Source organism: Panulirus ornatus, chromosome 9 (genome assembly GCF_036320965.1).
Source record: "Panulirus ornatus isolate Po-2019 chromosome 9, ASM3632096v1, whole genome shotgun sequence".
Lineage (NCBI taxonomy): Eukaryota > Metazoa > Arthropoda > Malacostraca > Decapoda > Palinuridae > Panulirus > Panulirus ornatus.
Window position 1 is genome coordinate 26,667,780 of NC_092232.1, and position 27,433 is coordinate 26,695,212.

The window sequence follows — 27,433 nt, forward strand, 5'->3', positions numbered from 1 at the left end:
CCTCAGCTTATGCTCAGCGTTCCCTCGCGCACACTTAAGAGCATTTAAGTATCTTGCGTTCCTTACATAGGAAAAAAAAAAAAGGAGCAAAAAAACGTAAATCTCTCCAGTTGGCACAAAATCTCAACATCCCGGCAGAAAACACCGGCCATGGAATATTTTTCCCGGGCTTGTGTCGCACAGGTCTTTGTTCTAGGAGGCCCCCGAAGGGTTGCTGCAAGAACCCGAAGGGTTGCTGCAAGAACCACGACTTATTTTTGTGCTTCACGAATGGAATTACTGCAGACCCGGGCGCTTCACACGCCACGACCCCCCAGCTGCTCCGAGAGACGACCGAGGTGCTTCATGAGACGACCTGGGTGATCAAAGAGACGACCTAGGTGGTTCATGAGACGACCTGGGTTGATCAAAGAGACGACCTAGGTAGTTCATGAGACGACCTGGCTGATCAAAGAGATGCCCTGGGTGATTCATAAGACGACGTCGGTGCTCCCCACGACCCAGCTTGGTCGCTGAGCGGGGAAGCCCGTGGAAATAAAGGCTTTCTCTCCGCATATCGAGACATGTAAAGTTTTCCAAACGAAAAAAAAAACTGATAAAGAAAAAACAAAACTTCCACACAAGGATTTCTGTGATTCAAAAGTTTTTTTTCCCTCCCTTTTTTTGTAAGACGAAGTGCGAGTTGCACAGCTTGTATGTAGCACAGGACGACTAAGGTTCTTTCAGAAAACCTCGAAGTCTCTTGGCAACAACCCCCTCTCCCTTTCCCTCCAACACCCCCTGCCCCCCCACCCCCCCACCCCACCCCCTCCTCCTCCTCCTCCTCCTCCTCCCCCTCCTCCTCTTCGCTCGCTCGCTACCTGTCTTAACGCACTTGTTCGGCCGTGAGTTTGTTTCGCGGCGTGAGAGGCAGAGCCGATGACAGGTGCATTAGTTATGTCTCTCCTGCTGCTGTGCTGGGGCGTCTGATTTTGTGTGTGTGGGGAGAGAGAGAGAGAGAGAGAGAGAGAGAGAGAGAGAGAGAGAGAGAGAGAGAGAGAGAGAGAGAGAGAGAGAGAATTGGCACTTACTGGTGAGGGAAGTAGGGAAGAGAGGGTTGGTGGAGAGACTCTGGGGTTGGGAAGGAGAGACAAAGCGGGTGGAGGAGGTTCTGGGAAAGTTGAGGGTAAGTCGCTGGGCCTAGGTTGAGGATGGGAAAGAAGTAAGTGTGATGGAAGGGAAAGTCTCTCGACAGGGAAAGGACAGGAGGACATCAGGAAGGAAGTGGGAAGGGATGGGACTAGTTAGGGAAGGGTAGAGACTAGTTAGGGAGGCGGTAAAGTAAGGTTTTAGCTCGGGGGTTAGTTTGAGGGGAAAGAGAGGTGGTGAGGAAGGAAGGGGGCTGACGGACTTCTGGGCTGAGTAAAGGGGAGACCACAGGGCTGCTCAAAGGGAAGGGGAACTACATTATAGTGTCCTGGTCAAGTGGGAGAGGAAGGAGAGGTAGCTAGGGGGAGGTGGATGCTGGGGGAGGTGGATGCTGGAGCAGGTGGGTGCTAGGGGAGGTGAATGCTGGGGCAGGTGGGTGCTAGGGGAGGTGGGTGCTAGGGAGGTGAATGCTGGGGGAAGTGGATGCTGGGCTAGGTGAATGCTGGGGGAGATGGATGCTGGGGGAGGTGGATGCTGGCGTAACCCTCACATTCTCCTGGTCATCTACACCCAGATGATGATGATGATGATGATGACCTTGTGGCTGAAGCAAAACAGAAAGGGGGGTGGGGGTTAGTCAGCATTCGGGTCAGTTGTCTTTGCCCCACTGTGTTTTCTGTACCTGTATTCCACACTGCTTACTGTATGATGTGTCTGTGTGCCAGGGTGCTCTCTGTACAATGTCTGTACCCAGTGTGTGCGACCTGTACGATGGCTGTACGAACGACGCTCAGTAAGGAGTGTAGAAAAGGTAAGGTTAGCCGAAGACATGAATGACCTTGCGCTGTATGATTTGGATGCGGTATTATGAAAGTCGTACATTACTAGCGATTTTATACCATCGTCGGTCTCTCGGTGATGAGGATTAACGGCCCAACTTGGACAATTTGATGGACCCATCACCAACCGTGTATGACACGCGTCATTCATAAGGATGCGATCTCATTATCCCTCTGATGACTATCGTACATATGGCTTATTCGCGTTAAACCCATTAAATCACCAATCAGACATCTTATACGATCAAGGCTCTTTAATCAGCTTAATAAACTATAATGGAGATTACACCCTAATCTTAAATGTGTCAGCTGTTATAAAGCGCGCCCCCCCCTCCATGTGATATTCATCGTACATCTGGTAACCGTAATAAAACCTGTATCTGATGTTTACGACTATTATCGTACATGGGGCAACTGTGATAGCGCGGAACGCCGGCATTTCCTACAGTTATCGTACGTCTGGCGGCCATACGTCCTCGTTGCCGGGCATCTGGCCATCTGGATACACTCGGCCAATTTAGAGCTTCAATTGGATGACGATAACACGCTCCGGTTTCTCCCCTTTACACCTATCTCTCCTCTCTTATTCACCTATCCCCTGGTGACCTTTTACCCGCCTCCATATTATTCGTCCCCCCCCCCCCCGGCATACCCTACCCGTCTCTCCTTTCTAAATCAGTTTAAGTAAAGGTATGATGGCAAGAGTTAGCATATTCCATGGTGGAACTTGTTTACATCGGCTGCCTCCACCTGGATTGGGTTACTGCGTGTTTGTGTGTATGTCTGCTGATGGATTTAATGGCTGCCGGGCTGTAGACGCCCATTAAGCCAGCCTTCGTTCGCGCCATGCACGACTAACGTACATAGAAGTGAAATAAGGAGGACGAGGAGGTTGTAAGTCCGATCGCCGGCCTGGAGATATCGCTGCCACCATGTATTTGATCGTAATGTCCCAGAGATTGTCGTGCGCACGAGAGTGTATTATCCGTACCGTCCTGCAAACCTTCGCCCCTAGTATTATATCGTACTTACCGTTTGTATATTATCGTAGTTACCGTAAGTATATTATCGTAGGTTTACCGTTAGTATATTATCGTAGTGTCCTGGAGATCGTCGTATACACGTTATTGTATTATTGTACCGTCGTTAGAGATCGTCGTACAAACATTGTAGTATTATCGTACTGTCTGGTAGATCATCATACACACCGGAGTTCGTATTATCTTGTGCGCTGACTCTAAAATATATTGGGCAGTTGGTGTCAACAAAAGCATCAGGCGGACAAACACACAGGCAGACACACAACTGAAGAGTAAAAGAGGACGTAGTCAGAAATACGAATATGGAAACGCTGTTTTTTGGCGGGTAAAGTTTACAAATCTAATCAGACAGTTTGCGCTAAAATGTCAATAAAAGAAAAAAAAACATATTGCATCGTACGGTGAAATTGGCAAAGTTAAATTGCCCGCGAGTTAACAAGGCTGTTTCGCCTCTCTGGTAACGAGCTTTGATAATCATCATGGCCGACCAGTTGGGCAAGCTGAGTGGGGGGGGGGGGGGGGGGGATGGGGTTGGAGGTAACGAGTCTGGTCTCAGATATTAATTAGCTTAGTAATTATTATTATTATTATTATTATTATTATTATTATTATTATGTTATTATTATGTGTGTACGTAGCGTTGTTTGTGCGTTACTGGATATTGGTAGGTAGTTATAAGTGTGTCTGGTGGTAGACGTTACTTACGACTTACGTGGGTCCTACTTATTTGCATGTTGGTTTATACTTATTAGTGAGTTTCGCATCACTCATCGTTCATTGGGTACTGAGTCGCCTTACTTATAAGTTATCAGCCACATGTATAGTACTTATAAGTGAGTTTCTTGTTACTTTTCATTTCAGTTTGGCTTTTCTTATTAGTTACTAATTACTTTTTATTATTTAGAAGTAAACTGCTTTAGTTAGCGCTTTTAGGACACTTATTTGATACTTAAGTATAAGTTTCTTTTCTCACGTTACTTACAAATGGATAACGTCATAGTTTTTACCTTTGAATAACTATAAGGGAAGTGCAGTTTAGTTAGCATTTGAATATAGTTATTTGTTTTACTCTTTATTACTTAAAAGTAAGAGTACTTTTAGCTTTAAACAGTGCATGTTTACCGTTACTTATTATAAGTATGTTGTTACTATTTACACGTTGTTCATTCTTAACACTGGTCACTAAAATACGTTAGATAGATATGACTCATTAGACACTTATAAGAAAAGTGTTCAGACCTTCCAAATGTGAGGGTGACCGAAAGTAAGGTGAAGTATAAGAGAGAAGCACAAGAAAGATAAAAGTATAAGGGGGAAGTATTAGGGAGATAGGAGTATGGGGGGGAATACTAAAGGTAAAAGTATAAGGGTGAAACGCTTGGGAGATAAAAGTATGAGGGTGAACACGCTAAAGAGGTGAAGATATTTGGGTGGAACCCCAGGGAGATAAAGTATATATGGGAAACCCTAACGAGGTAAAAGTATAAGGGGAGCAATACTTACACATAGGTTCATCATCATGGCAGAAAAGAGGGTAAAGTATAAGGGGGGAACTTTCGGGTATTAAAAGGATAAGGGAGAAATGCTAGGAAGACGAGAGTATAAGTGGGAGTGAGTAAATGGGGTAGGAGTAGTGAGTATCAGGATGAGGAAGTCGTGGGTGTGTGTGTATGTGTGTTGGAGGGGGGGGAAGAGGGGAGGTCAAGTGTGATGGAAACTCATTATGATGAGAGATCAGAGATGCTTAAGTGTGAGTGAGTGTGTGAGAGTTGTAATAGTGAGAGCTTAAGTGTGAATGAGTGTGTGAGAGTTGTGTAGTGAGGGCTTAAGTGCGAATGGGTTTGTAAGACAAAATTTTCTGTTTTATCAGAATGCAAGTATGAAAGAAATACTTTTTTGCAAGGAAGTTTTTGAGAGCGACGTAGATTTGAATACGAGAAGAAGTTCAGGGTGTAGAGGGAGGTCATGTAATTGCGTTGGGTCGATGGAGAGGGAGGGAGGATTTAGCCTTCGACTGGTTTATGATGAGGGAGATGGGTATTAAGGGAGATTTCAGAATCAGAAAAGTTGTAATAAGGGGAAAAGGGGGAGTATGAGAGGTGGTTTTAATGTGATAGAGGGTGATTGTGAAGGGGGAATTGTGTCTTAGGGAGACGTGTGAGGGTGAAGGATTGTGAGGAAGATATAAGGAAGGTTTTAACGTGAGGGAGGAAGGATTGCGTTACATGATCAGGAGGCCCCCGGTGAGTCATGAGGAAAGGGAGTACAGCCAACGAGTACCTACTTACGAGTACTTGCACATGAATACCTACTTAAGAGTACCTACTTACGAGTTCCTACTTACGAGTACCTACTTATGAATACTTGCGACGACAGTTTACCATATGTCATGGGTAGCGCATAGCGCTCACTGCATTTGAGGAAGACAGAGTTACGTAGACATGAGAGAGAGAGAGAGAGAGAGAGAGAGAGAGAGAGAGAGAGAGAGAGAGAGAGAGAGAGAGAGACAACGCCAGTGATCGACCTAAAAAGAAAAGATATGAGGGGAAAGAAGAGAGACAGCAGACAAGAGAGGATTATAGAGGCCACGCCTTTCCTCTTACTACCATCAAGTTCCATCATGTGTGTCATGACACGATCGACCCATCTTGAAACTCCCCCAAGACTTCCCTCTACAGGAGCCCACCATGACCCAGGTGGCTTCGATGAGTCCCTCCCCGCTAGCTTTACCGCATCCCATCCCCTGTGTAATAGACCCAGAACATAGGAAAGTATTCCCGAAGACCCGACCCTCCAGGTATGGTCGGAAGTATCTGAGGGAGAGAGGTGCGCGGGGTGTCCCCCAGACGATATTGGAACGAGGGATCACTGTGGATTTCTTGCAAGATTCTTATGTGTGTGCTCGTCCGCGCAGAAGTGGGACGCCCTCCTTGGCCCCGGAGTGTGTGAGATAAGGTGAGACTTGGGGAAGGGAGAGAGAGAGAGAGAGAGAGAGAGAGAGAGAGAGAGAGAGAGAGTGGTTACGCGGGGTGGCAGGGAAGAGGAGAGGATAAAGAGACGAGCAGATTGCCATGTTGTCCCCCGGTCGCTTATCTTGCTCAAGCCTCCGTCGTCGCCTCACTGCACCTGTGGGAGTGTGTCCAGGTCAGAGTACTCGCTCGTAGAGCGTGAGGTGTGATGAGTGTGTGTAGCTAGACGGCTGAGGAGATGGGAGAGACCTCGCCTTACCAGGGTAAACGCAGGAAGGATTAAACTGGTGAGATGTACTTTCCTGCCATGTTGTCAGGTAACCTCAGGTATCAGTGTTCGTGTGTGGAAAGTCGTGTCATTTGAGTAACATGTTACTTCCAGTTTCCAGTCCAGCCACAGAGGGTAATAACACGCTGGAGAAATTAAAAAGAATGGCAGTGGAAATGTCTTACAAAATCATGATGATGATTATGTAATTAATAGTTATCATAGACTTGTGCATTTTGACAGAAAAGTTAAATAACTGAAAGACGCACTTTGAAGTAAGATTATTTTTTTTTTTTTTTGTTATATTACCTAAGATATACGTAGACAAAACGTAGTATGGGTGAAGGGCACATGTGTAGGGGAAGGTGGAGGCCAGTATAGAGCGTACAGTGGGCACAGTGCATGGATAACAAGAGGGTGGTTAAACAGAAGCATTTTGAGCTCCGGCCTGCTATCAAGAGGACGCCCAGTCCTACTTGTTCCCCCTGGGGCACAGAGAGACCCAGGCCTCCCTCCAGGCATAGAGACTCGTCCCTCCCCCTCCACTTGTAGCACAGAGGGAGTCACGTCTCCAGCCAGTGTTAAGGTGGACACAGGGGGAAACAGACAGTCTTCTGTACCCTTGGGATTTAAACTAGACACCAGGTAAAGCTGTGAAGCACTTGCCCGCTTTTTCATCAGATAAACTTGCGTCCAAGCTGACTGTCAAGCTCAGGGGTTGTTTAGGAATTCAAAAAGATAAGATTTAAACTACTGAACACGACGGTACGATCGATCTTTGAGACGACGTTACGATACCTGAATACGACGGTACGATCCTTGAGCACGACGGTGCGGTACTTCAGCACGACGGTACGACCCTCACGCGCCACGTTACGACTCTCGAGTATGACACCGTGCTGAAGGGTCGTACACGGTCGTGGTCGAGGGGTTAATGAGGCACTCAGCCTCCTCCATCCGAGGTGCTCACTCTCCACATCCATTCGATGCTACAGTTGAAGAAAATCCTTCACGTGGTAAGGTGTGTAATACACCTCCACACAGACTGTAACACTGGCTACACAACACCTTACACGAACACTGTTTGTGTGTATGTTTAGAAGGTAACACACACACACACACACACACACACACACACACACACACACACACACACATATATATGATCTTCAAAGTGTAATGCCACACTGGTAAATGTAACAGGAACGTCCCACATTGGAAGAGAAGACACGAGATAGTAGAGGTGGTATATTTCGGTCCATATACGTTAGTACCAGACGATCCAGTCTTGTAGAAAAAATCCAATGTTTGGCTCCATTCCTGTGTGTCCCCTCTGATGATGATGGGACATGAGGGGAGGATTTCAAGCCCTTTCCCCTTGCTCTTACCTCTTTCTCTCGCTTGTCGCCATTGGCAACATAGTAGGTACCATTCTTTCTCCTTTATCATCTACGTTTTATATATATATATATATATATATATATATATATATATATATATATATATATATATATATATATATATATATATATATATATATATATCAAAGGCCCAGTCTTCTGTTCTTAATGCTACCTCGCTAACGCGGGAAATGGCAAATAGTTTGAAAGAAAAAGAAAGAAAATATATATATATATATATATATATATATATATATATATATATATATATATATATATATATATATATATATATATATATATATATATGCTCGCACTTCAGTTGATGGAAATTTTTTTTTTCACTCGTATTCAAAATATCACATTCATTGTTAAGTCAACACGGGGCATTATAGTGCTTCCCTTAGTACTCTGCGTTATGCTTCCTCGCTAACATTGACACAGTTACTGCGTGAGTGTAAGACAAACAAGACATATTTGCCAGAGCTCAGCATTGTGAGCACAAACCTCATATACCTTGTGAAAAATGTGCGTTGCTTTATATAGAGATATTTTTATATCATTTTTCCCCACGTGTAGCCTGATAATTTGTTGGCTCTGTCTCCCTTGGTTGGACTGAGTGTATTTGATACATAAGTGGTTCAAGATAAAGTCAGTATGACTAACGACATTTTTTATTATAATCCCAAGTCAATATTGGGCATTTTCGTAAGTTGTGTTCATGGTAACACGCCTTCGTACGCGAGGGACGGCGAGTGACGTACCAGTGTCGCGATTCTCTCTGGCAGTGGTAAGGTAACCAGATATTTGTATGCGAGGCTGGAACATTCAACACTACGCCTTTGTTGTTAGGACACTCGTGCTGGTAACACGGACCCGCCGCAGGACTGATGCGAGAATCATGTCGTCCTTGTACGGCTGGCAGACGGACAACAACGGTCGGTTGTTGGGACGAAGTATCGTACAGTTATGGCCTCTTCCTATCAAACAAATGTGGTGGGTAATATTATACAGATTTACAACGATGTAATGTGCTGATGTGTAACAGTAGATTGTTGGAAGATAAAGGGTGGTATTGTAACTTTTTCTTGCACAGATGTGACAACATCCTTGTACCAGTTTGAAAGTAGAGTATACATTGGTGTTGTATCAGTGAGGTGTGCATTAACGTATACAAGTATATGAACTGTTACTGTAGAGCTCAGTACATTGTGTAAATGTAAAGTTATACTGTTGTCCAGTTAAGGAGCAAACTTTTGTGTAGTATTGTACGCTTGTGGATAATGCGTAGATGAAATCAGTGGTGTTTTCTCAGTCGCAATTGAACGTACGACGTAAAGCTGTACGTAGAACTGTGCAGATGTAGAACGTAGTTTTGTACAAATGTGCTGCGCAGTATTGTTCATATATGGCAGGTAGTTATGTAGGAAAGTGATGCGCATTATCGTACGCGTGTAGTGGAGGTGGGCGGGTCGAGTAAGGTGGCGCCTTCGTACTGGTGGCCTACTAGTGACATGCCGCCCTGATGAACGTGATCACTCACAGGTGGCGACGCTGGGGATTATCCTTGGGTGCTGGAGGTGGTGATAGCAGAGGGGCAGGCTGGATTATGGCGTAGTATGGCTTGGCACACACACACAAAAAAAAAAGATACCTTGTATTCGGCTAAGGACTGGACAGTTCTGGGTGAAGTCTCTCTCTCTCTCTCTCTCTCTCTCTCTCTCTCTCTCTCTCTCTCTCTCTCTCTCTCTCTCTCTCTCTCTCTCCTACTTACTTAACCTTCCGTATACCTGGCGATGATTTCGAGGTCTTTTACACCTACAGCTGGGTCTGGCACCTTACCTTACCTCACGTATACACACCTTACATAGTCTGGGAGGTCTACCCACACAGCTCTCACTCGGAACAAGTATTTGTTCATTGTTCTTCTGGAACGATGAGAGGTCTCTCTCCTGGTCGTTGTGAACAGTTCAACACCCCTGAGTTGTACGGTCATTCGAAGTCAAGAGATTTCCAAGAGCATGTACCTCTGCCGGGAGTGAGGCGACGGGATCTAGCCTGTGAAACTTTCGACCTTCGTGATGACGATGATGTGCGAGTGGCGAGTGTGGGTATGGTAGGACTCGTCCGTGGTCTCTGGCCTCCAGTTGAGTTTTCGTAACCAAGTGTGAGGAGAGGAGGGGGGGTGGGGGGGGGTGAAGCAACTAACACCCGGGTGGTGGGTGGGAGGTGGACCGACGCCTCCCACCAGGGCCCTTGAGTCCAACCTTCCACTCAGGGTGTATATGGGGTAAGGGGGGGGGGGGTTATAAGGAAGGCCGAGGGGTAGGGGGTGAGGGACGGGTGGGGGGGGATATCATGGACTAGGGGTGATAAGGTCAAGAGGTCAGGGATCAAAGGTGAAAGAGGAGGAGGAGGAGGAAAAAAAAAAACGGTCAAGGACTTTAGGGTGGTGATGGTTGGGTAACCTTCGATATGCTCTAGCCATTGAGGCCTAGTGGCCGTACCCTCTGTGTACACTGTGTCCACTTTCGCGCCACCTTCCACAGGATGGGGAGACGTACAGCAGGAAGGTCGCTGTTCTCGCTGCAGAAATGAGAGTGATAGGTCCGCAGGGCCGGCAGAAGCCGAGCGACTACACTTCTTTCGCAAGTCTGGCGCCACCACACCAAGCCTCCCGCATCCAGCCGCCCCTCCTGCCCCCAGAAGGTCAGCGGCATCTGGCACTGCTAGCCCTGTCCCCCCTCCTCCCCACCTTCCCTCCTCCAGGAAGGTTCGGGTTGGTTCCAGCGCGTCCGTCGTGAGATAACTCCCGTCCACCGAAGAGAGGTAGGAAGATTCCACCACCTTCGTTAGGAGAAAGGATCCTGTAGGATCACCCACTCCCGAATCATTGCCATGGGACCTCAGGACTCCTTTGATGGGACTCCTGCAGCTTGCAGTCTGCATTCAGTGCAAGAGCAGGGTATGGTTGGCTCCTTGAGGGCAAGGTCCTCGACGACGATGTACTTCTTTCTCACCACTGACGACAAAACACGCTTCGGCGAAGGTGACTTTTCGCCCGCGGTGTTACCACCTGCAGGTGGGGCCCGCTAACACCCCACTTGCGAATTCATTAACGCTCGACGCTATTAGCATCGGTAATGATAGGTGGACAGAAGCCACGGGTTAATTATGAGTCTGGATACACTGAAATATTAATGAACCTAGACTTAGATTATGTTAGTCGGGGAAATTGTTTCCTCTGAAGAAAAGTTGTATATGCAAACTCAATGGAAGAAAATGTAATATGACGACGTAGATGTAGAGAAGAAAGAATGTTCTTGAGTGTGAGGAGAGAGACGCACACACTCGCGGTGCACTCTTGTGGATTGCCTCGAGCCAGAGCCCCGTGTTGTTGTTTGCACTTGGGCAGAGTGAGTGGCCCAGCAGCGCCCCCCTGCCCCACACACACCCCCAGGGGAGGCCCCCCCGGCCTCACGTGTTTGGCTCGGGCATAAACAAACGGCGGGAGGGCCACACCAGCTCAAGTGCCTCAGTCCAGAGTGTATCGCTGGCCCTGTCCGCGTATCGTAGGCCTCTGGAGGGTCTGGCCGGTGGTCCGGTCCAGTGTGAGTGTGTCTGTAGTTGCGTTAGTGTACCGCCGGTCGCTGTGAGTGCCTCGCCGACCCCCCTCCCGTGAGTGTGCCTCTGGCCAGTGTAGTGTGTTGGTCTTGTGAGTGGCGGTGTAACGCGTGAGTATACCCCCAAGCCTCGTGAGTGCATGGCTGGCCCTGAACCAAGTGCGTCGCTGGCCTTGTGAATGACTCACCACTTCCCTCGTTATTTTGCCGTCTCTCCAACTTGATTTTCGTGTCTCATGGATCTCTCTCTCTCTCTCTCTCTCTCTCTCTCTCTCTCTCTCTCTCTCTCTCTCTCTCTCTCTCTCTCTCTCTCTCTCTCTCTTTCTCCTTTCCATGACCCCGTCCTGGACGCCACAGGTTCTCTCAGCGACTCCAGTCAGCGACAGGACCACCCGCCCTCACAGGACATGCCTCTGCACCCACTCCCTCCTGAACACTCAAGGTTGACCTCACACTTTCCCCCCTTACCCTTCCTCTCCCTCTTACCTTACCTCACCTCCTCCCCTTCTTGCCGTACCTCCTCCTCCTCCTCCCATCTTGCTGTACCCTACAGCTCCTCTCTTTATTTCCTTCCCTCCCAGATCCTCTCCCACCCGGTGGCTCCTCCTCTCCTCAACTCCCACCCACCCACTGGTACCCACACTTCGAGGAACCTGACATTCCGGAGAACCTGACACCTCTGGGGGGGCAGGCACTCTGCCCACGGCCGGCACTTGACAGGTGGGGCTGGTGGGGGGTGAGGATCTCTCTCTCTCTCTCTCTCTCTCTCTCTCTCTCTCTCTCTCTCTCTCTCTCTCTCTCTCTCTCTCTCTCTCTCTCTCTCTCTCATACACACACACACCCACACACGCACCAGGCACTGTGACCCGCGCCTCCCCCACCCGCCCAGCCCCTGCCAGACACCACAGGTCAGGTGTGGCGGTCGTGCGAGCCTCACACACACACACACATGTGCCGGGGTCATGATGCTGCCTGGATTTGTGGGAGGCTGGCTGGGGGAGGGGTGTTAAAAGGAAGCTTCTTGTTCTGAGGTTTGACCCCTTGACCTTGACCCATGAGGTCGGGACCTGTCCTCTGTGTGTGTGTGTGTGTGTGTGTGTGTGTGTGTGTGTGTGTGTGTGTGTGTGTGTCGTAGTATAGGTACTAGTAACCAGTTATAATCATAACATCCTCATTCCAGCCTCCTGTGTGGTACAATGTTGTACAGGTACACTTGTGTTGTGAATCATTTCTACCCTCTGGAAACTCGTGTCGCCTCATCACAACTGCTTCTGTATATGTCAGTGTGGTCAGGACCTCCCTCCCAGTGGGGCACATGCAGCTAAGTCACATCTAATGCCTTTAAAACCCAATTTCTCCCCCACCTCATTCTCTAAAGCCCCCTCCTCTTAACCCTTTCATCTCCTGTGATGGTTCTGTAATTCCACCACACCGAAGATACTTGGTGTCACCTGATACATCTTGGAACCACCACACCACCCCCTTCCCCCCCCCCACACATAACACAAATAGCTAAGTCTGCCTCTAAGAAAATGGGAGTCTTGTTTATAGACCGAAAATTCTCCTCTTCTGAACAGTTGCTCTGTTTACACAAGGGACTGAGTCTTCCTTGTATGGAGTCCTGCTCTCACATCTGCGCTGGTTCAGGCTCTACATACCTGACTTGAGTCGAGTCCAAAGCAGACTATCGTATCAACTCTAATATCATGGCCTCATAACCGGACCCCACTTGCCCCACGGGACAGTGATGGTTCTCTTCTCCTTTTTCTATAGCTATAACTTTGGTTTCCGCTCCACCGCCTGGCTCTTTGTGCAACTACGTCACTCAATACTGGCAAGCCAAACGTCCTGTAGTTACTATAAAGCCATTGATTGCTCAAATGCGGGTCAATGTGATATTTGGTTCTTACACCGCAAAGCTTTGGTACTCTTTACCATCTCATGTCTTTCCTAATAGTTAATCATTATAATGATTGTGATATTGATGTTAACTGTTACGTGAGACATGAGAGAGGAATTAACTTACCGTCACGATTTAACTCTTTTTTGATAGCAGGTTTATAGTAATTCCTTGATTATATTTTCGTTTTTTTCCCTTCTCTTAATTCATGTTTTTATTTTTTTAAGGAACTGATGTCCGGAACAAAAATCTCGATATATATATATATATATATATATATATATATATATATATATATATATATATATATATATATATTTTTTTTTTTTTTTCCAAAAGAAGGAACAGAGAATTGGGCCAGGTGAGGGTATTCCCTCAAAGGCCCAGTCCTCTGTTCTTAACGCTACCTCGCTAATGCGGGAAATGGCGAATAGTTTGAAAGAAAAAAAAGACATATATATATATATATATATATATATATATATATATATATATATATATATATATATATATATATATATATATATATATATACATTTATATACATTTATATACATTTATGCATATATATATATATATATATATATATATATATATATATATATATATATATATATATATATATATATATATATATATATATATATATATGAACATGTACACGGGCCGGTGAGGTAATGTTACTGATGCTATGCAGCTGGTGGTAACGAGGTCAACCTGTTGATGAGGTGAACCAGCTAATGAAGTTAACGAGTTAGCAATGTTCACCTGTTAATGAGGTGATTATATAAATGAAGTTAACTAGTTAATGAGGTGAACATATTAATGAAGTTAACCAGTTAATGAGGTGAACATATTAATGAAGTTAACCAGTTAATGAGGTAAACATGTTAATGAAGTTAACCAGTTAATGAGGTAAACATGCTAATGAAGTTAACTAGTTAATGAGGTGAACATATTAATGAAGTTAACCAGTTAATGAGGTAAACATGTTAATGAAGTTAACCAGTTAATGAGGTGAACATGTTAATGAAGTTAACTAGTTAATGAGGCCAATGCGCCTTTATGTAATCCATTTGTTTACCTCGCCATCTGGCAATGCTTCCTTGAACCTACATTCTGACAAGTCAACATGATTAACCTCAGACTCACCTCAGTCTAAAGGAAACACACTGACAAACACAAATATATGACATGAAAAAGATAAATAAGTTAAGGCAGACGGTGCCTCAGTGTGTGTGTGTGTGTGTGTGTGTGTGTGTGTGTGTTGTTGGTTCGTCCAGTGAGAGGACTGACCTCTGACATGACCCCTGACACTGGGGGGGAGGTGTTGGGGGTGCAGCCTCGTCTCTCAGTCCTGGCTATTGTTGTGGTCTGGCTTCACATAATTGACCCCTTGAGCCTGACGGTACGATCCTTGAGCATGACGGTACGACCCTTGAGCATGACGGTACGACCCTTGAGCATGACGGTATGATCCTTCAGCATGACGGTACGATCCTTGAGCATGACGGTCCGATATTTGAGCATGACGGTACGATCCCTGAGCAAGACGGTACCACATCGGAAAGCGACCGTGCTACAACCCCCTGGTTGTGATGGTCAGGTCAGAGACCAGGCTGTCATGACTCAAGGTTCGTACCGTCATACTCAAGGGTTGTACCGTCGTGCTCCAGGATCGTATAATCGTACTCCAGGGTCGTACCGTCGTGCTCTAGGATGGTACGGTCATACTTCAGGATCGTACCATCGTGCTCCAGGATCGTATAATCGTGCTCCAGGGTCGTACCGTCGTGCTCTAGGATGGTACGGTCATACTTCAGGATCGTACCGTCGTGCTCCAGGATCGTACCGTCGTGCTCCAGGATCGTACCGTCGTGCTCCAGCAAGGTACCGTCGTGCTCCAGGATCGTACCGTCGTACTTATCAGGTTAAGATAACAGTAAACGTGAAGGAGATATACGCTGGTACATGAGCGGTCATTATGCTGGGGTGATATGTCTCCTTTTATTCACCCTCGTGTGATCCTGACTGATTGAAGCCTGCTGTCATATACTCCCCACCTGCCTCCCCGCCCCAAGCCTCTCCTCCCACCGTCCCCCTCGCCCCCCACTCTTCCAACCTGCCCCTCCAGCGCCCCCCTCCCCCCTCCCCCCTCCCAGAGGTGGGTACAACGCCTAAACATCACAGGACCTCAAGGACACGGGGGTGGGGTCTCTTATCACAAAGGAGGGCGTAGTAGTGGAGGAAGGGGGTATGAGGTGGGGGTGTTGCAGAGGAGGGGCGTAGTAGTGGGGGAAGGAGGTGGGGTATTACGTAGGGTGGGCGTAGTAGAGGTGGGGGCATAGTAGCGGGCGGGGTGAAGGGAGGTGGGTGGGAGGTAGGACAGGTGTCATTACCTGAATACTCACTTCCATAGCACATACAGTGCCCTCCAACTGGAGGATTCGAACCGCTGCCACGTGTGTGTGTGTGTGTGTGTGTGTGTGTGTGTATGTGTGTGTGTGTGTGTGTGTGTGTGTGTGTGTGGTGGTATGAGTACCGACATTATGTATACTTTGTTTGTATACATACACTTTATACATAAGGTGTTCAGCTCACCTCCAGATTGTCGGGTGCCTGTAATGTCTTGCCCACACCACAGCATGTGGTCTGTCTTGCCCACACCACAGCATGTGGTCTGTCTTGCCCACACCACAGCATGTGGTCTGTCTTGCCCACACCACAGCATGTGGTCTGTTTTGCCCACACCACATCATGTGGTCTGTCTTGCCCACACCACAGCATGTGGTCTGTCTTGCCCACACCACAGCATGTGGTCTGTCTTGCCCATACCACAGCATGTGGTCTGTCTTGCCCACACCACAGCATGTGGTCTGTTTTGCCCACACCACAGCATGTGGTCTGTCTTGCCCACACCACAGCATGTGGTCTGTCTTGCCCACACAGCGCGTGGCGTAGTGAGTAATGTGATAAGACTACCTCGTGAAATCTTTATCAGTCTTCAGATAGATAAAGGCGTCCCACTGATAACGAGGATGTAAGGATCGTGAGCACTGGGAGGTTGTGGCAAGATACGTCATCAGGTGTTCCCGGACTCCGCCTGCACATAGTTATGCAGCGAGTGAAAAGTCGCCCATAGGTCGAGGTTGTATAATTCGCCATCTGACGGAAAGGGATACAATATTATCTGGGAACCTTTTTACTCCAAGGTAGTCCATCATTTCCCTGCTACGGATTGTAGTGCAGCCTCGAAGCTACAGGAGCCTCGTAAATGCAATACGTCGACATTGGTGAGTGACAGGTGGGCGCTGGGAGTGGTGAGGGAGGGCAGGAGTGTGTGTGTGTGTGTGTGTGTGTGTGTGTGTGTGTGTGTGTGTGTGTGTGTGTGTGTGTGAGGGGCGAGACAGGGGCAGGTGAGACCCGCCAATCACCAGATCAGTGGATGACTGAGATAAGAACTCGGGTGGGGCAGTAGCATGAGACGCAGGAGGTTATCTCCCCGTACTGAGGCGCTGGCCAGTGGGACACATGCGGTAGTGAGAACCAGACACACACGGGGGCTGAGAGTGAGTAACTTAGTAGAGTGCGGTGCCTCCGTGAGTGAGACATGCACACGAGCAGTAAGATATACTAGAGTGAGACACATGGAAGAGTGGGTTGTGTACACGAGCAATAAGTTGTACCAGAGTGAGACACATGGAAGAATGGGTTGATGCAGTAGGCTGTGTGGCTCCCTCAGTGTGATGACCTGATATATGTACTGTGCGGGGAGGGAGTTCTACACTGCTGGGCCCCATCTCTTTTACCTTTCTCTGCTGGTAAATAACTTTTTACACTTCTATACTGTATGTTGTCCACATTGCCAGTTTCATTATTCATTCATTTCCATTCATCCCATATTATACAATGCCAGTATCTCTATACATCTTCTCCCGTGTCTTTCTTGTTTGATTTCATCTCATGGCTTCTGGTTGTTTTGTCTTTGCGTCTTTCGTAACAGTGTTCACTGGTGACACCATCAGAGTGGATTAAAACATTGAAGCTTGTGATCAAGTCATCCCTTACTCCTTTCTCTTCCATGGTAGACAAACTTATGGCCCTTAACCTTTCACTCTAATTTAGCTTTCTTAATCCTGTTGTTCTCCTCTGGACCTTATCATCAGCCATGTTTCACCAGACCAATTGTGGAGATGCCAAGGTTCCCTTGTAGAGTGATGCAATCTCTCTCACTCTGGTCCCGGGACCAGACCAGGGGACAGACCATCACAGACCCCCATCCCATTTTCAGAAGGCTCCCCTGGCCTGCGTCCTACGTTTCTTTTCCACTGAAGTAACTCTCTCTTTCATAGGCTCATTCCCGTCACCCCTACCTGGAGATCCGGCACGTTGACCAGCATGGTGTCAAATGCTTTCCGGCAGTCCACATATAGTGCAAAATCAACTCAACCTTTGCCTGTGTCTTCAGCGTAGCTCTCTCTCTCTCTCTCTCTCTCTCTCTCTCTCTCTCTCTCTCTCTCTCTCTCTCTCTCTCTCTCTCTCTCTCTCTCTCTCTCGTGGTACTCATTATGGTAAAAGGTTTGTGACGCATGAACCCCTAGCCTGAATCTGTGTTGTTTCAGGATTTCAAGCTCGGGTAGTTTGTCCTTTGCAGTAGCGTGTGTGTGTGTGTGTGTGTGTGTGTGTGAGTGTGTGTGTGTTTGTTGGGGGAGCCTTCCTTCCCCGACCTGCTGGAGACCTCTGGTGGCCTCCAGCCGTACTACCGGACCAGGGGTCGCTCGCTGTTGTATATTGTAGTACTGTTGTACATTGTAGTACTCCCGCTGTATATTGCCGTATATGTTGTGGTACTTCTGCTCTATGTTATAGTGTATCTTAGTACGACTACTGTATATTGTATTCATGTTGTATATTGTAGTAACCCTACTGTATGTTATAATAGCCCTGCGGTATAATGTAGTAACCCTGCAGTATATTGTAGCCTGCTGTGTATTGAAGTAACTATACTTAACCGCTGTCTCCCGCGTTAGCAAGGTAGCGCAAGGAAACAGACGAGGAGTGGCCCAACCCACCCACATACAATGTGTATACATGAACGCCCACACACGCACATATCCATACTTATACATTTCAACGTATACATACACATAGATACACAGACATATACATATATACACATGTACATATCCATACTTGCAGCATTCATCCATTCTTGTCGCCACTCCGCCACACGCAAAATATCATCCCCCCCCCACCTCCCACTCCAGCGAGGGAGCGCCAGGAACAGACAACAAAGACCACATTCGTTCACACTCTTGTCTCCAGCTGTCATGTGTAATGCACTGAAACCACAGCTCCCGCTTCACAGCCAGGTCCCGCAGACCTTTCCATGGCCAGACTGGCCTCCATCCCTCCACCTCCAATTTGGTCTCCCACTTCTCCTTCCTCCCTCCACTTCCGACACACTTATCCTCCCTGTCAACCCTTCCTCACTCACTCTCTCCACGTGTCCAAGCCATTTCAACACACCCTGCTCTGCTCCCCCAACCACACTCTCTTTATGACCACACATCTCCCCCACCCTTTCATTACCCACTCGATCAAACCACCCCACACCACATACTGTCCTCAAACACCTCGTTTCCAACGCATCCACCCTCCTCCACACAACCCCATCCATAGCTCATGCCCAAGCATACCCACCTTTGCTCTCCGAGATAATGTTCTCGCCTTCCACACATTCTTCAACGCTCCGAGAACCTTCGCTCCCTCCCCCACCTTGTGACACACCACACACACACACACACACACACACACACACACACACACACACACACACACATATATATATATATATATATATATATATATATATATATATATATATATATATATATATATTTTTTTTTTCATACTATTCGCCATTTCCCGCGGGGCCTTTGAAGGAACATCCTCACCTGGCCCCCTTCTCCGTTCCTTCTTTTGGAAAATTAAAAAGAAAAAAACGAGAGGGGAGGATTTCCAGCCCCACGCTCCCTTCCCTTTTAGTCGCCTTCTACGACACGCAGGGAATACGTGGGAAGTATTCTTTCTCCCCTATCCCCAGGGATAATATATATATATATATATATATATATATATATATATATATATATATATATATATATATATATATATATATATATTTATTTATTTTGCTTTGTCGCTGTCTCCCGCGTTTGCGAGGTAGCGCAAGGAAACAGACGAAAGAAATGGCCCAACCTACCCCCATACACATGTATATACATACACGTCCACACACGCAAATATACACACCTATACATCTCAATAACACATATACATACACACACGGACACATACATATCTACCTATGCACACAATTCACACTGTCTGCCTTTATTCATTTCCATCGCCACCTCGCCACACATGGAATACCATCCCCCTCCCCCCTCATGTGTGCGAGGTAGCGCTAGGAAAAGACAACAAAGGCCCCATTCGTTCACACTCAGTCTCAAGCTGTCATGCAATAATGCCCGAAACCACAGCTCCCTTTCCACATCCAGGCCCCACACAACTTTCCATGGTTTACCCCAGACGCTTCACATGCCCTGATTCAATCCACTGACAGCACGTCAACCCCGGTATACCACATCGATCCAATTCACTCTATTCCTTGCCCGCCTTTCACCCTCCTGCATGTTCAGGCCCCGATCACTCAAAATCTTTTTCACTCCATCTTTCCACCTCCAAATTGGTCTCCCACTTCTCCTCGTTCCCTCCACCTCCGACACATATATCCTCTTGGTCAATCTTTCCTCACTCATTCTCTCCATGTGCCCAAACCATTTCAAAACACCCTCTTCTGCTCTCTCAACCACGCTCTTTTTATTTCCACACATCTCTCTTACCCTTACATTACTTACTCGATCAAACCACCTCACACCACACATTGTCCTCAAACATCTCATTTCCAGCACATCCATCCTCCTGCGCACAACTCTATCCATAGCCCACGCCTCGCAACCATACAACATTGTTGGAACCACTATTCCTTCAAACATACCCATTTTTGCTTTCCGAGATAATGTTCTCGACTTCCAAACATTCTTCAAGGCTCCCAGAATCTTCGCCCCCTCCCCCACCCTATGATTCACTTCCGCTTCCATGGTTCCATCCGCTGCCAGATCCACTCCCAGATATCTAAAACACTTTACTTCCTCCAGTTTTTCTCCATTCAAACTTACCTCCCAATTGACTTGACCCTCAACCCTACTGTACCTAATAACCTTGCTCTTATTCACGTTTACTCTTAACTTTCTTCTTTCACACACTTTATATATATATATATATATATATATATATATATATATATATATATATATATATATATATATATATATATATATATTGCACTTTTTGTATATTGCCTCACCTACTGTATTATCACGGGCTGTGTCGTCGTGATGGTATATCATCATTAAGCAGGGGAGGATCAACCTCCTCATCTGGTTCGTTTTCTGGCTGATTTCATAGTGCAGGTTGGTGGAAAAATGGAGGATAGGATTTTATGCGTGGTTGTGGGAGGAAGGGAAGGAGCCTCCGTCTGAGCGGCTTTCCTCCATTATCTCGTCTGCCTGATTAGATATTTATAGATGAGTGGAGAAGTGAAGGAAATGTGTGAATGAGGCGTATCTGTCGCTGGCTATGGGAAGGTTCTGAACTCGGGCGAAGAAAAGCGGTGGCAGTTTTGTGTATATTGAGAGAGAGAGAGAGAGAGAGAGAGAGAGAGAGAGAGAGAGAGAGAGAGAGAGAGAGAGAGAGAACAAACACATGCGGTGTAGGACTTACCAGCGTTCCTCACACCACATACCGTAGACTTCCCTCATCTCTCACACTTGCTCGCACGTACATCTCTGAGCTACTCACACGTCCTCAAATATAATGAGTGGGCGGAGGTTTGTGCCGCGAAGGATGTAATTAATTTAGGTCTTCGGAAGGAGTCGCAAAATAGTATAATTTCGGGTAGTCACTTGTTTACCGAATGGCGTCCTAGCTACGTCTCTTTGTTGTATATCAACTGACCGTTATATTTCTTTCTTGTATATCCCCTGATGACGTGATTATTACAGGAAAGTGCACTTGGGAACTTATCGTGTTTTATTTTCCCCATGGACTCTTAAGAATATACTTGATCACGCGCAAAATTGTGATCCTTTCCAATATATATATATATATATATATATATATATATATATATATATATATATATATATATATATATATATATATATATATATATATATATATATATCCAGCAACAGGGTCAGTAGATACTTATGGCAGTTTGTCCCTCGTGTTGTTAGTGAACAGATCAAACATAAACTTTGCCAGCAGAGATGCTCTCACACTTTGCCACATTGTACACTTGACTGTCGTAAACCCGGTAACGTCAGAGACGATTCATACCTTACAATATATGCATTACGCCGGCAACAGTGTTCCGCCTCACATACTTGAAAATTACCCTAACGTTCCCTGTTGTATATAACTCATTCATTACATCCACCGACAGATAATGACATTCATGGTCGTTCAACCATTGTATACTTACTGTGTACCATGATGAATCATTCAGTTACTGTTCTTCAGTCCTTATAAAGACTTCACTTTGTTATGTAAGTTTGTTGTTCAGTTGTTATTCAGTTATCGAGGCCCCAGTCTCTGTCTGTTTTGTTCCCTCTGTATCTCCTCAATCCCCGTTACCGCAGCGTATGGGTAGGAGTGCTCAGTCAACTCCTCTCTCCTGTGGCTAAAGTCACTATCAATCATAGACAAAATATCCCCTTACATAGTGGCCATCGGGTCGTTAGTCGTCGTCTCCTGGAGGTAGAGTGGATGCAAGAGGGAGCCAGACTAATAATGGCTCGTAAATGGCTGTGATACATACGGTGTCGAGTTCATCATCAAAATGAATACGTTCACCTGTGAACATATGAACGGTGTGTGTGTGTGTGTGTGTGTGTGTGTGTGTGTGTGTGTGTGCTGGTACAGTGCTAAGTTTGGTACTGACAGGGCCAAGGTCCCGATGGAATACATTTGGTTTCACCAACCAGTCTAGCTGCATCTGTTTCACCAGACTCCAAAATGTCTACTTCACCAAAGAGTCTTACGTATCTTTCACTATTAATGATAATGATGATGATAATAATGATGATGATGATAATGATAATAATAATAATAATAATAATAATAATAATAATAATAATAATAATAATAATGATAATAATGATAATAGTGATGATAATGATAATAACAAGATAGATACCCCAATCTTTGCACTTGGTCAAGGACAGGGTCGGGTGTGTCAGTTCGTGTGGTCACACTTGACTGCTGGATATGAAAGGCTGATTATTTATTTCATCGGCGAGGCAAGCACGTCCCCCTGTCGCACGCCACCACCACCACCCACCTCCCTGACACGTACAGTGTGTGGTGGGTGCTCCTTGACGGTATGTGGCGAGGCTAGACGATCTGTGGCGAGGCTTGATAGTTTGTGGCGAGGCTTAACAGTTTGTGGTGAGATTTGACAGTTTGTGGCGGTCCTTGACAGTATGTGGCTAGGCTAGGCAGTATGTGGCGAGGCTAGATAGTTTGTGACGAGGTTCGACCGTTTGTGGCGAAGTTCGACATTTTGTGGTGAGGTTCGACAGTTTTTGGCGAAGCGTGAAAGTTTGTAGAGAGGTTCGACAGTTTGTGGCTCTTCTTGACAAACTGTTGACCGTGCGTGTATCGGCTGGAGTCTCCCTACACGTCCCAGCTCTTTGTTTACAACACCTGCCTACCTCCCACACCCAGCCTCCCCACATGCCCTATGGCCTCCCTCCCCTACCCCATCTCCTCCCTCATCCCATCCATCCCCAGCTCGCCCACGTCCCCTGCCCTTCCCCACGTCACTACACCCATCACCGTGAGTAACTACACAAATATAAATATTCAGTCTTAGAAGAAAAAAAAGGTCCAACCACCGCCTCCTTCTCTTCCCCCGTCTCCTCCCATTTGCATATCGAGTAATGATTAATTGATATACAGGAGGTGACGGGTAGGTAGGGGGGAGGGAAGGAGAGTAGAGGTGAGAGGAGGAGGAGGAGAAAGTATGGTGTAGTGAGAGCTGTGTTCTCCCATCGTTTGGTGCACCATTACAGAAGGGGTGGTGGGACAGGTGACGGGGTAATTGATGGGACAGGTGACGGGGTAGTTGATGGGACAGGGTGCTGCAGAGTGTGGGTCGCAGATGGAGGGTGGTTGATAATGGGGCCTCGATGATGAAGGGGTGGATGGGAAGGGGTGAAGGGATAAGAGAGAGGGGGAACTGTGGATGAGAATGTGATTGAGGTGAATAAAGGGAGAGGAGTAGGTAGGATATGGGAGAGGAAAAGGAATGCTATGGGAGAGGTGGTAAAGAAATGGAGAATGGGGGAAGGGTACGGGAGGAGAGGAATGATGAGGAAGAAGAGCGGTATGGGAAGGGATGAATCATATGGGAAGGACAGGATAGGTAATAGGAGGGGAGGAACCATATAAGATGGAAAGGCAGGACATGGAAGAGAAGGCAGGTTGTAATACGAACAAGAGAAAGATATGGGAAGGGAGAGAGGGGTTACGAGGAAGAGGAGTATGGGATGGGAGGGATACAGCAGAGACATATCCGTGGTGGAGGTCCGTTCACGAGGGCGACCCTGTGGTGGTTGTGTACTGTGGTGGCTGTCTATTGTGGTGGTTGTCTACTGTGGTGGTTGTCTATTGTGGTGGTTGTCTATTGTGGTGGTTGTGTACTGTGGTGGCTGTCTATTGTGGTGGTTGTCTACTGTGGTGGTTGTCTATTGTGGTGGTTGTGTACTGTGGTGGCTGTCTATTGTGGTGGTTGTCTACTGTGGTGGTTGTCTATTGTGGTGGTTGTCTACTGTGGTGGTTGTCTATTGTGGTGGTTGTCTACTGTGGTGGTTGTCTACTGTGGTGGTTGTCTATTGTGGTGGTTGTCTACTGTAGTGGTTGTCTACTGTGGTGGTTGTCTACTGTGGTGGTTGTCTGCTGTGGTGGCTGTCTATTGTGGTGGTTGTCTACTGTGGTGGCTGTCTGTTGTGGTGGTTGTCTACTGTGGTGGTTGTCTATTGTGGTGGTTGTCTATTGTGGTGGACGCCGTGGCAGCCACTCGGGGAGAAACTTCATTTCAGTGGCTTCTCAGGAGGGGAGGACCTCGTCCTTGGGATGTCTGAATTGGTGGAGGAGGTCCCAGTGTGGGTTTAAGGGGTCCCATTTTAGGTTTAGGGGTTCCAGTATTGGTTTAGGAGGTCCCACTGTGCTTCTAGGATGTCCCATTGTGGATCTAGTGTGTCCCATTGTGGATCTAGTGGGACCCCAGTGTGGATTTAGGGGACTCCAGTGTGGATTTAGGGGGTCTCAGTGTGGATCGAGGAGGAGGGGGAGTCAGACCCATACAAAAAGATAAGTGTCACACCACAAAGAGTATCGGTATCTTATCTGTACTAACCCCTCCCCCTTCCGCTCCCTCTCCTTCTCTCTCTCTCTCTCTCTCTCTCTCTCTCTCTCTCTCTCTCTCTCTCTCTCTCTCTCTCTCTCTCTCTCTCTCTCTCTCTCTCTCTCTCTCTCTCTCACATGACACATTCTTTGCCTCCTGCCGCACAAATCTCTGTGTACGAAAAACAAAGGAAAAAAGAAAAACGCCCTTTCCTCACCCCTCCTCGTCCCTCTGTCCCCCTCCCCACTCCAGGTCCCCCCCCTCCCCCCCCCCCCCCATCGTGAGTGAGCAAGGAATGAGTGACGCAACGTAGGTGAGTCCACCACCCAGGAATTCCAGGGTCAGCTTTGGTAAGACAAACACCGTGTGTGTGTGTGTGTGTGTGTGTGTGTGTGTGTGGTAGGGAAGGGGGTGGGTGGGTCTCTCTCTCTCTCTCTCTCTCTCTCTCTCTCTCTCTCTCTCTCTCTCTCTCTCTCTCTCTCTCACACAACGTCAACATATTCATTAGAAGTGTGAAAATTATTTTCTTTCTTCACCGATGAGTGAGTGAGTGTCTCCCGTTCATGAGTGTGAGTCTTACTCATCGCACGTACTCACCAGTAACGTGTCTTTAACATTATGTGGTCCCGTGTGGTGGAAGGCCCTTCGGTAGATGGCTAGTGTTGGACCTCCAGGGGTTCAGTAGACCCATGTGGAGCGCAGCTGGTGTTTTGCCTTCGCCTGGGGTAGTCGTCTGAGTGTACCTCGCTAACACACGCTGTACCTCGCAGTACATCGCCTCGTGTACCTGCTGGGTGCACTCAGCACCTGGTATTACATGACTCCGTGTGGCTGGTCGACCCACTCTGCCTGCAACTGGTGTTCAAAAGAAAAAAGAAAAAATATTTACCGCTTGTTAAATCAAGTTAACTCCCATCGCCGTCTGAACTAATTTAGCACGATGTTATATCCTCATTAACATCCTATAATTCATAATTACTTTCATTAATATACAATAAACTTGAGATTTACCGCAGTGCAGTGATTATGAAGGGCCAGAGACCTGTCATCATTAATTACCTCAACTTTATCACCCATTTTTAATGGTCTGGATATACCGTGCGTGTGTGATATACTCGACAGGGGCTTTGGGGTATGTCTGATGAGAGCGTATATCAAGTATGCTGTTGGTATGCTCATGGCCCTCGACTGCCAAATGCTTTTGGTCCATGTAATTGCACTTGACAGCACTGGACAGCCATTAGGGTCATTAAGCCAGAGTTCCATACACCATACACGTCATACATACATAACAAAATAGTGATCGTAATTAAAGGCAGATTTACAAGTGATGAAGACTTCTGATATTTATTCAATATTTATCGACCAATCAGAGTTTTTAGAGAGCTTTATTTATTTAACTATAGAGACACGAACACTAATAATGTGGGTGACTTTATTATAGTTTTATTTCTGGTGGACATAGGGTCAACACAGGGCCTCTACCCCAAAGGGGCTGCTCCACCTGGAGGAGACTGAGGAAGGTGTCACAGAGCTCCTGGCTCTAGCGATGCTGTCAGCCTAGTGGAGGGAGGGGTATCGTGGATGGCAAAGCAAATCTCCTCTCAGATCGCGGACCTGGCGTGTTGCTACGCCTTACCCTACCGTATGCCTCCATACTTTACATCGTCCCAATACGATGCATGGACTACCGAAGTTGTAAGTTATTTTTAGGGCAGAATACATGTCTGTAATGTTGAATTAGAATGATACTCTCTAACGAAGACTGGTAATTATACACAAGACGTGAGCTTGAGAGAAATGCTTAAGTATGGGATGTTCTTTACCTCGAAATAGAAAACGGGAAGTTTTCGCTCTTCTCGCGAACTGACGCAGGTAAACCCATTATGTAAACTCACTCCAGAGTTGAGCACAGCAGTGCCTGTACTTTGTATATTGCAGCGTGGTGCTGGCGTGAACAGCTCAGTGGTACAGAGCTGTACGTACCCGCACATACGCTGTGTGATGGGCTACCAAAGACTCCCGCTCCTCACTCCGTCAGGATTTCCTGCTGGTTAATGTCATCTCCACCAGGGCCTCCTGCTGGGGAAGGTCAGCTCCACCAGGACCTCCTGCTGGGGAAGGTCAGCTCCACCAGGACCTCCTGCTGGGGAAGGTCAGTTCCACCAGGACCTCCTGCTGGGGAAGGTCAGTTCCACCAGGACCTCATGCTAGGGAAAGTCAGCTCCACTAAGACCTCCTGCTGGGGAAGGTCAGTTCCACCAGGACCTCATGCTAGGGAAAGTCAGCTCCACTAAGACCTCCTGCTGGGGAAGGTCAGTTCCACCAGGACCTCCTGCTGGGGAAAGTCAGCTCCAACAGGGCCTCCTGCTGGGGAAGGTCAGCTCCACTAAGACCTCCTGCTGGGGAAAGTCAGCTCCAACAGGACCTCCTGCTGGGGAAGGTCAGCTCCACCAGGACCTCCTGCTGGGGAAGGTCAGCTCCAACTCAGTTTTACACTCGGAATCAAGGGCTTCGTTGTGGCCTAGAGGGTCCCCACTACCGTCCCCCCCCCCCCCGTGTGGACCGTTAATATGGTAGGGGTGGTGGGGCCCCCCACCCCCCCCACCCCCACAAGGATCGTTATCATGCTGACTCCGCTGGGTCGCCCCCCCTTCCCCTCCTCCCCCCCCCCCCCCCCCGCCTCCTACACCTCGAGTCAGGAACCCTGGGATGTGGGGGGGGGGGGGT

General features: G+C 47.2%; 1 protein-coding gene across 7 annotated transcripts in view; it reads left to right on the forward strand.

Annotated features, from left to right (window-relative positions):
* Positions 1-27,433, forward strand: part of LOC139750292 (uncharacterized) — a 737,008-nt gene that overhangs the window by 510,737 nt on the left and 198,838 nt on the right. The window contains exon 1 of one of the 7 annotated variants that reach the window (XM_071664906.1): positions 11,165-11,378. The exons of 3 other annotated variants lie outside the window; for them this stretch is intronic. The gene's annotated coding sequence lies outside the window, so the exon portion shown is untranslated. Of the gene's footprint in view, positions 1-11,164; positions 11,379-16,719; positions 16,737-16,846; positions 16,989-27,433 lie in introns of those variants that run through there. 3 more of the 7 variants (XM_071664907.1, XM_071664909.1, XM_071664908.1) reach the window with 3 other exon arrangements.